The sequence below is a fragment of the Sarcophilus harrisii genome, chromosome 4 (genome assembly GCF_902635505.1).
Source record: "Sarcophilus harrisii chromosome 4, mSarHar1.11, whole genome shotgun sequence".
Lineage (NCBI taxonomy): Eukaryota > Metazoa > Chordata > Mammalia > Dasyuromorphia > Dasyuridae > Sarcophilus > Sarcophilus harrisii.
In genome coordinates this window covers 335,785,435-335,796,927 of record NC_045429.1, presented here as the reverse complement: position 1 = coordinate 335,796,927, position 11,493 = coordinate 335,785,435, and positions in this window count along the sequence as shown.

The window sequence follows — 11,493 nt, the reverse complement described above, 5'->3', positions numbered from 1 at the left end:
AGTTATTTTGCTACAGCAAAGAGTTGGACTTTGAAATAGTGTACAATTAGCCTGTGAAGGAAATAAAAAATGCAGGGATTGGGAATTCTATGTAGTAGTTCATAGTTATCTCCCAGAGTTCTTTCACTGGGTGTAGCTGGTTCAGTTCATTATGCTCTATTGGAACTGATATGGTTCATCACATTGTTGAAGATGGCCATGTCCATCAGAATTGATCCTCATATAGTATTATTGTTGAAGTATATAATGATCTCCTGCCCCTGCTCATTTCACTCAGCATCAGTTCATGTAAGTCTCTCCAGGCCTTTCTGAAATCATCCTGCTGGTCATTTCTTACAGAACAATAACATTCCATAACATTCATATACCACAGTTTATTCAGCCATTCTCCAATTGATGGGCATTGACTCAGTTTCCAGTTTCTGGTCACTACAACTAGGGCTGCCACAAACATTCATGCACATACAGGTTCCTTTCCCTTATTTAGTATCTCTTTGGGGTATAAGCCCAGTAGTAACACTGCTGGATCAAAGGGTATGCACAGTTTGATAACTTTTTGAGCATAGTTCCAAATTGCTCTCCAGAATGGCTGGATGTGTTCACAATTTCACCAAAAATGTATTAGTGTCCCTGTTTTCCCACATCCCCTCCAACATTATCTTTCCCTGTCATTCTAGCCAATCTGACAGGTGTGTAGTGGTATCTCAGAGTTGTCTTAATTTGCATTTCTCTGATTAATAATGACTTGGAACATCTTTTCATATGGCTAGAAATAGTTTCAATTTCTTCATCTGATAATTGTCTGTTCATATCCTTTGACCATTTATCAATTGGAGAATGGCTTGATTTCTTATAAATTAGAGTCAATTCTCTATATATTTTGGAAATGAGGCCTTTATCAGAATCTTTGGCTTTAAAAATGTTTTCCCAGTTTATTGCTTCCCTTCTCATGTTGTCTGCATTAGTTTTGTTTGTACAAAAACTTTTCAATTTGATATAATCAAAATTTTCTATTTTGTGATCAGTAATGATCTCTAGTTCTTCTTTAGTCATAAATTTCTATTTCTTCCTCTTCCACAGGTCTAAGAGGTAAACTATCCTATGTTCTTCTAATTTATAATCTCATTATTTATGCCTAAGTCATGAACCCATTTTGACCTTATCTTGGTGTGCGGTGTTAAGTGTGGGTCAATGCCTAGTTTCTGCCATATTAATTTCCAATTTTCCCAGCAATTTTTGTCGAACAGTGAGTTCTTATCCCCAAAGATGGGTGGGGTCTTTGGGTTTGTCAAACACTAGATTATTAAACTTATTGGCTGTTTTGTCCTTTGAATCTAACCTATTCCACTGATCAAGTAGTCTATTTCTTAGCCAATACCAAATGGTTTTGGTAACTGCTGCTTTATAATTTTAGATCTGGTACAGCTAGGCCACCTTCATTTGATTTTTTTTATTAATTTCCTTGAAATTCTTGACCTTTTGTTTTTCCATATGAACTTTGTTGTTATTTTTTTCTAGGTCATTAAAATAGTTTTTTGGGAGTCTGATTAGTATAGCACTAAATAAATAGATTAGTTTAGGTAGTATTGTCATCTTTATTATATTTGCCCGAATGGCCATTCTTTTTGCCAAACAACAAGTTTGTTTAGGAGAAAAGGTTACAGACAAAATGAAGAGATACAATAGATCCCAGGAGTCCTAAATATAAAATAGAGTTGGAAGAGCATATAGCTAGCAAGGAAAAGGGTTTTAACTATTAAAGGTGAAAAAAACAAGTTCCCTAGTATAACTCACAATTAACCAGGAGAAAGGAAATCCCATGAGGTTGGAATATGTCCTTAGTTGGCAGGCTAAATATATTGAGTTTAGCACCCTAAAAGAGTTAATTAGCTATAAGAAGGAGAAAGAACAGAGATATGGTAGGGGATAAGAGGAGACATACCACATGGTCCAGGGAGGGGTGGATAAGAGGCAGGGTGCTAGGCTGGGTATAACCCAAAAGGATTCAGCAAAGATGGTGTGACAGATTTATACATGGAAAGATTTATAGAAGAAATTTAACCTCAGGGATTTGATATAACTCAGATTTCTGACCGGACATAGCATGGTGGGACTACCCATGACCTTCACAGAGAGTGGGACAATGAGGTTAAAATGATCCCCATCAGTGCCCTTCTCTGCTTGCCTCAGGAAGCAATTCCATCAATACTCAGAACCTAATCATAAATTCTCAATGCACAGACTGAAGTAAATGCATACCTCTGGGTCCAGGCAAGTTGTGACTTATCCCTTATCACACAGGTAGTAAGATCACACAAGCAGTAAGGACAGAGGCAAAATTTAAATCCAGGTTCTCTGATTCTAAATTCACTGCTCTCTGCACTATATTACACTATACTACTATGCTTCTGAAAATCCAACCCAGAAAGAACACAAGATTATAGAGCAGGAGCTGGTAAAGGACCTCATTTTATGGGATGTTAGATGTCTGACCTGTGGTAGGTAATGAATAAAAATTTGTCTATTGATTGGTTACCCAGATCACATGAGAAATAATATCAGAGGCAGGATTTGAAACCAAGTTCTTTAATCACAAAGTTTTTGTTCACTCTCCTATTTGCCAGAGGTCCTCTTCATAAATAGGTCTCTATACTATATTGCTTTTAGAAGCAAATGTCAAAATTTATTCAGATTATTTGGAAAAATAACTTCTGGCTTTTTTTTTTACTCTGTATTTATTTTTTATACTTTACTGATATCATACTCCACCAGAGATTCCTAAAGAAAAATAGGAATGTATAAGGGATCCACTTCAATTCAGTAATCATAGTGCATAGTGAATGTTTAATAAAAACTTGATTGTTTTCTATATCTACTATGCATCAGGTCCTGTGCTAGATGCTAGGAACATACAAACAAAAATAGTCTCTGTTCTCATAAATTGCTTACAATTTATGGCAATAGGAATTAGCACAAATATGATTCTAAAATGTTTCAAACTTCCCACAACACTGGATTATCTTTCTTCTAAAAACACTAGCTTTAGACTGGGTAGAATTTGGCAGCAAAACTGTGCCAAGAAGAAAGGAATTTGGTTGATACAACTGGCAAATAAGTTTATTAATATAATCTTTCAACAAGGCAGCATTTTCTAAGACAAAGAACAACTGCCCAATTTGAATAGTTCTCCAAATACTAAAATCTGGGTTGACAAGAATAAATCCTATAAGAAAGAAAGCAAAAAAACTTAAATAAATTTGAACCTTTTAACCTTTTAAGTTCAAACATCAATAATAGATACAGCTATACATACAGAGTTAATTTTACACACATATGTGGGCATGTGACAGTTTTATATTGTCGTCAGTCACAACTCAAGAACATGAGTAGTAACTTATTTTATTATAAGAGCGAGCAAAAGACAGGAATGTCAAGTATCTTCTATTTCAGGTACAAAAGGGTCCAGCAGTTCTAGTAAATCCTTGAGTAATTTATGTGTTACAGCAAAAAAAGGGAGGTTGCATAGAAGGAGAAAGGAGCAGTCTCCTCCCAGATTGGAGGTTACAGGATAGAGAAGGGGCAGAAGGAAGAAGAGGAGCAGCCCCCTTTGGGAACTGCTTATCTGAGAAGCCCCAGCTACACAGTATATCAATCTGATTCAGACTTATTGGGACAACTCAAAGCTTCTCACACTGTGGTTTGCAACTGATATAGAGTTTTGTAACAGTGTGAGGTCATGAAATAATGATTTATTATCAGTAAATGTTTAATTTATATACTTATTTTATATTCTTCTATACCTGGAGTCATATAAAAATTTCTCAAGCAAAAAGGGGTTGCAAATGGAAAAGTTTAAGAAGTCTTATTATAGATGACTTGACTTCAAGTGCACTGAGAGTTCCTTTAGTTGAGAGCTGCAAAAGATGACATATCAGCTCAGGGGGGGTTCATCAATTGATTTGTTCCAGGTCTTTTTCATACCCAATACTTATGAAATACTTGGGTAGAGGACTAGCCTTAGAATTAACAGTTGAATTCAAATCCCAGCTCTGCCATATATTGCTGTATATATAAGTATATAAGTCATTTAGCCTTCTCATCTGTAAAATGAGATTACATGATCCCTAAGGTCTTTTCCAGCTCTTGAGCAATGATCTAAGAACATATTTAACATTTTTATCGGTGACATGGATAATAGTTTAGATGATATGCCCATCAAATTGATAGATGACATAAATTTGGGAGGATACCATAATAAGGATTCAGAGAAACAATGACAGACAAAAGAGAAGTATTGGGACTGAATCTAATAAGATGAAATTCAAGAAACAAATTGCCAGCAAGCTGGCATAGGGGATAAAATACTAGATAGAATCAGAAAGGCCAGAGTTCAAATCCTACCTCATAAACTTACTAGCAAGGTGACCCTGGACAAGTCACTTGATAGTCCTAAGCCTCAGTTTCCTAAGCTATAAAATGGGAATATTAACATCTGTCTCACAGGGTTGTTATCAAATGAGATAACATATGTAAAGCACTTTATAAATCATAAAGCATTTCATAAATGCTGACTATTGTTATCACAAATGTAAAAATCTTATACTTTGGAATAATCTTTAGAAGCATATGATGGGGAAAGCATAGTTAGCAAGCAGTTTGTCTTAACAAGATCTGGGGGTTTTTGTAAACTGCCAGCTGAATATCTTAGCAGTGTGATCTGGCTGCTAAAATAATAAAATTAATAAAATAAAATAATAATAATGCCATATTGAGTTAAAGGAAGAAATGTATCTTTTCTATCCATAAGGAGGTAATAGTGCCATTGTTCTCTCCCGGGGCAGACTACATTTGGAGAATTGTGTTCAGTTCTAGGAACCACAATTTAAGAAGGATATTGATAACTTCTAGAGGAAAGAAACCAGGTTTGTGAGCCATAGAGTGACTAGTGGAAAGAGCTAGGCACATTTAGAGTAGAGAAAGCAAGACTTAAATATATGTAGACATCTTTTTGAAGGACTGTCATATGGAAAAGGGATTCATTTTGTTCTGTTTGTTTCCAAAGGACAGAACCAGGATGAGTAAGTGGCAGATGAAGAAACAAATTTAGGTCTCATGTCCAGGAATTTATTTTTTTCTTATCAATTAAAAGAATCCCCAAAGGGAATGGGTTTCTTTAACCTAAAGTAGAGATCTTCAAGCAAAGGTTGCATAACTATGGTCAGAAATGTAATAGTGGGAAAGGAATCCTTTTAGTATGAATTGTACTGATAGTCACTGAGGTATCTTACAGCTCTTAAATTCTGTTTTGATAATGTGACCTTCAATAATTCAAGATCAATCCATTCAAGATCCACGATTCATTGGTGCTGATCCTTTACCCATTACTACAGATTACAGACCTTCTGTGTCATGGTAGATAGTCTACCATAGACTATAGAATTCCAGGACTGGAGTCAGGAATTCACATCTTCTTAAGTTCAGATCTAGCCTTACACACTTACAAGCAATGTGACTATGGGAAAGGCATTTAACCCTGTTTGCCTCAATTTCCTTATCTGTAAAATGAGCTGGAAAAAGACATAGAAAACCATTCTGGTATCTTACCAAGAAAATCCTAAATAGGGTCATGAGGAATTGGAAACAACTGAAAAACAATTGAACTTTTATTGTGTAGCCAAAACTTTCATCACCCTGTTTCCTCCCTGGCCCTGGAAAATCAGGAGTCTACTAACTCCATATCAAGGTGGAGCACCAGAGAAGACCCCTTGTGAAGTTTGGAATCATTTTAGAATAATTTATTTCAAAACCCTCTAAAATGTTTTGTAAATTATGATATACAGATTGAATGAAATATTATAGCAAACATAAGGAAAGAAGAATCTGGTGTATTCAAAGACATGGTAAGATTCACATGAAGCAATATAGATTGAAAAAAAAGAGCTAAAACAACAACATATGCAATGTCTTCACCAATGCATATAACATATACAACAAATGTAATGACTACACCAACATTTATAAAGATAACATGGAGAAAGAATGAAACACTTCAGTTAAAATAGAATGATAGCACAATCAAAAAAATTAAGGATGCATTCCCTTTTTTATTTTATTAATAATCAAAAGTCCAATTTTTTTTCCCCAGGGAATGCAATCAGTCAGCAAACATTTGTTAGCACTATGTATTGAGTTATGTATACAGAACTATAGTAAATGCTAGGGCTATAAAGAAAAGCCACAGCAACCCCCTCAAGAAAACATACAAATAAGTTGTTTGTTTGTTTTCAAAACTAAATGCAGTGTAAATGGAAGACACCTTAGAGGAAGACACTGAGAGGAGATGGGGGGAAAAAAGAATTCTTAAAAGGCCTTTTCTAGAAAAAAAAATGAAGTCAAAGAAGGAAGTCAAAGAAGACAGATGGTGGAGGCACAGGGGGACAGTTAGTGAAAATGGACTTTATAAAAAGGTTGGAAAGTATCTATTGAGCCAGGACAAAATATAGCAAAAAATTTACTTTTAAAATTAGGCAGCTAGATGACACAGTGGATAGAATACTGGAATGTGGAGGACTTGAATTCAAATTCAGCCTTAGGCATTTGTCATGTACTAGCTATGTGATCTTGGATGCTAAAAAAATATTAAGCAGTTAAGGATAGGGCCCAAATCTATGATTTTATTAGTTTAGGGAACCCTTTGATAAGGAAACTCCCTCTACCAAAACATACTGGCACTTCTCTGCAAGGTATATAGTCTGAGGTCCCTAGACTACTGACCTATTAAGTGATTTGTCCAGGGTTACAAAGTCAGTATAGATCAAAGACAGGATTTGAATCCAGATCTTCCTGACTTCAAAGCCAGCTTTCTATACACTATGCCATACTGCTTCTCCGAGTACATATGATAATGGGAAATAATATTTTTGCAAAAATTATTATTTTTTCCAATAATACTTTTTGTAATCATCTTAGGTCTCTATGATAATCAGAGTTTATATTAAACCCATCATGTTAAAAATATTTTAAATAAACCTTAGAAATTGGGAAGGATGAGTATCCCCAATTTAACTTAAACAAGTCTGAACAACATGCTTATTTTGTATGTCAAAATTCTCTTCTCAGTATATTAGGCCATTATCTCCCTAAAAAGTTCTGATTTGGCTTTTCTACATTGCTCAAAATATGGAGTTTATGGTTTCTTCTATAAGGCCATCAGTCATAGTGAAAATGTCAAAAGGGCATACATTTATAGCTTTCTACTAATTAATGGGGCAAAAAACAACTTGATTTGTAACTTATTCTCCAGTAATTTATGCAGAGTGCTCTTGCTTTATACATTGGCTATATATATATACCTGAAAGGCAGTGTAAACAGAATTTTACACACAAATAATGTGTATTGCCCAGTTCTTGCTATTTAAAAAAATCAAGTGAATCCCCAACATCAGTATTCTACAAATTTAAATTTGCACATTTTGGATTTTCTTAAAGTAAGAAGTCACATTTAAATTATATCAACACAGTTAATCCTCAATTACTTTTAAATCTAGGTCCATTGCTTGGATTACATGGGCTTCACAAATAAGAATAAAATTAGGTGGGAGGCAACACTGGAATAACATGCATTTTATTTGAAATGTTTAAGAGAAAGCCCTTGTGGATCAGGATAAAAAAGCAAAAGAAGAATGCTAAAGTAGATCACTGATTCCCCTACTACTTCCTCCTTTAAAGTGGGTCTCCCTCCAAAACTGAGTTAGGAAGATGTAAGAAAAGGACACATATAGGACAATCTCCAAAGAGTCAAACACCTAGAAGAGGCAGGACTGGCTCGTAAAGCAAGAGGCTTTAGTTAGAGGAGGCAGAGTTAGGGAAGATCATTCAGTTGAGGAAGGGAGGTATCCCATGAGGGGAAGTCTCATCCCTTAAGTCATTAAGGAAATACCAATAAGCCAGGAAACCAAATTTCTAACCTAGAAAGGAAGGAAACCAGAAAGATGATCTGAAGGAAGTAACACTTGGACTGAGCCTTAAAAAGATCTAGGAATTCCAAGAACCAAAAGTGAGAAGGGAGAGCATTCTAGGTATGATTCCAGAAAAAAATATTAAGTAAATTAGTTTGTCTGGAATATAAAGTACATGAAGGAATTACATGAAATCATTTTGCAAAAAGTTGAAGCCAGACTGTGAGAGATTTTAAATAAAAGGAATGTTTATTTTATTTGAAAGCCATTAAGAAGTAGGGCATGGTTATCGCTATTCTTTAGGATTATCAATTTAGCACATGGGGGTTGATGATGGATTTGAGAGGGAAGAACATGGGACTGAATTCAAGAAGACAAATTAAAAAGTCATTTCAATAATGCAAGTAAGAGGGTTTTAGACGTGCTAAACTAGGATGCCAATTGTATACTTCCAGAGAAAGAACCTGAGGCAAGAGATGTTGGGGAGCTAAATTAATAAGACTTGGCAATGATATAGATGGCAAATATGTGAAAGGATGGCACTGCCCAAAAAATGGAGAAAGTACCCACACAAATAAAATCATGGATTTACCAAACTATTAAGAAACAAAATATGTTATCCAATTCCCTCCCTCTCTTCTCTTTGTGGACTTCATCCTTTCCCTTGCCCCACCTACATCTGCCTATGAGGTCCCACAGCATTTTTCTAGATCCATTATATTCCTCAGCCTCTGGATTTCTCTTTCTCTAGCTACCTTCTTTTAAATATGTACAAACAAGCTATACAAGACAAATAGGAAATAATTAACGAGGAGAAGAGACTAGAATTAAAAAGTGTTAGGAAAAGCTTTCTGTAGAAGATGGGCTTTTTTTGTAGTGGCAAGAAACTGGAAAATGAGTGGATGCCCAACTGGATTTCAGTTGGAAAATGGCTGATTAAGTTATGATATATGAATGTTATAGAATATTATTGTTCTATAAGAAATGATCAGCAGGATAATTTTAGGGAAGCCTGGAGAGACTTACATGAACTGATGATGTTGAGTGAAGTAAAGAGAACCAAGAGAACATTGTACATGGCAACAGTCAGATTATACAATGATCAATACTGATGGACGTGGCTCTCTTCAACAATGAGATGATTCAAGTAGTTCCAATGATCTTGTGATGAAGAGAGCCATCTACACCCTGAAAGAGGACCATGGAAACTCAGTGTGGATCAAAAAATGGTATTTTCATTCTTTTTGTTGTTGTTTGCTTGCATTTTGCTTTCTTATTTTTTTTTTCTTGTTGACATGACTTTTCTTGTGCAGCCCAATAATTGTAGAAATATGTACAGAAGAATTGCACATATTTAACATATATTGGATTACCTGCCATCTAGGGAAGGGGATGAGGGGAAGGAGAGGAAAAATTTGGAACACAAGGTTTTGCAAGGGTCATTGTTGAAAAACTATCCATGCATATGTTTTGAAAATAAAAACTTTAATGAAAAATTTTTAATTTTTCTTTTAAAGATGAAATTTATATGAAGCCAGAGAAGCTTATGGAGGAAGATAAGGTAGGAAAACATTCCAGGCATGGGAGACAGTCAGTGAAAATGCCAGGTACTGAGAGATGAAATCTTGATTGTGGAACAACCAAGAGGCCAAAGGCACTGGATAGAATCATATATATTGGGAAGTAAGGCATAAGAAAACTGGAATGATAGGAGGGGACTAGATTATGAGGGACTTTGAATGGCAAACAGAAGATTTTGTATTTATTCCTAGAAGAAACCAGAGAGCCACTGAAGTTTACTGGAATGGGAATATGATAATATACTACTTGTATAATGAGCTTCTAACAGCTGAGGAGACAGGCTTTTAAAGGTCCTCAAACTTTTTAAATAGGGGGCCAGTTCACTGTCCCTCAGACTGTGGAGGGCAGGACTATAGTGAAAACAAAAACTTTGTTTTGTGGGCCTTTAAAGAAACTTCATAGCCCTGGGTTAAGAGAATAATTGTTCTCAGCTGCCACATCTGGCCCGCTGGCCATAGTTTGAGGACCCCTTTAAGGTTAAGTGACTTGACAGTTTTCTTTTCTTTGTACCCTACTCTTAACTCCAAAGCTCTCCTCTATTTGGTAACATAGCTGTTCTAAATAAGTCAAACAAGCTCTGTTTTCCCAAATCAGTACACATTCCTTTTCTGAAATTCCTCTTAGAAATGAGAGAAGTAAAAAATTTAATGACTGCTAGAATCAAATAATCCCATACTTTTTACCCATTCCCAACCTCCCACCCATTGCACCTCCATTCAGCAGCAAAACCCTTAGATTGATAATCAAGAAACTTAAATTCCAATCTTAAACTTATTTTAATGTACTAATCTAAGTCAAATGAAATCAGCTCATCTCTGTGGACCTGTTTTCTCAGCTATCAAAAATAAGTACTGAATTAGACCAGGACTTCCCAATTTTTTTTTTTTTTTGGTACTCCAGACCAAAAGGCAATCTGGTGAAATGTATATACCTTTTCTCAGTATAACGTGTATATGTTTATTCATTATTGAAGGAAATGCTAAATTTCAGAGAGAAATTGGTAAAAATGAAGATGCATTTTCTTTTTCATTTCCATATTCACGGTCTTCCCGACCCCACCACCACCGAATCTCTCCCCTACGTTAAGATTAGAGATTCTGTAAAATCTTTCTTCCCCGCCCCAATCCTAACTTTCCGAGTCTGTGATCTGAAAGCTCGCAAGATAATTAGCAGGTTACTATGGAAACAGGCAGATTAGTCGCCTGGCAACAACTTCCTTTCCCTTTATCCCCAGGATGCAAGTTGTTCTCTTTGAGGCACCCTTTTTCTTCCCTGAAAGATTGCCCTGAAACCCTGTGTAGGGGTAAAAGCACAGGAGCTTATATTGTCACAGTATACACAAATACTAGAGGGGAGAGGTAAGAGAGCAGGTGGATCCCCTAATTTGGTGTTATTTGGAGATGCCTCTAGCTCCTGCTATTTACCCCCTGTGTGACACTGGAAAGTCAATTACCTTCTCTAAATCAGTTTCTCCTGTAAAACACATGGATATTGACAAGATGTTCTATTCCTCAAATTCTTTCCAATTCTGAATTTTATAGCTCCTAAACCCACCCCTCGTGGGTGGGTCATTCCCTCCCTCATTGCCCCGCCGGTTCACGAGCTTATTTGTAGTTGACAAATACTGCTGCCAGACTAGGAGAGAGAAGTGGCTGAGCGTCTACTCAGCCCAGAAAAAGGATGAGCAGTTCTCTAGGATAGCGAGCACGCATGCATACGTGCACACGCACAACCACAGTCTTACGTAACGGCGAGTCTCGCATCCTCCCCCAATTCGAGTCTGTGCGAGCGCGCGCTCTGGGCCACGAGGTACTACATTCGCCACGCACCCGGAGCTTCCTCGCGCTGACCACGCCTCCAGGAGCGGCTGCTTCCTACTGGGCCTCTTCCTGTCTATGGGCAGTCGTCTTCCTCCCCGCCCCTCCCACTCCCGCGCTTGTGGCGAATCTGCGGT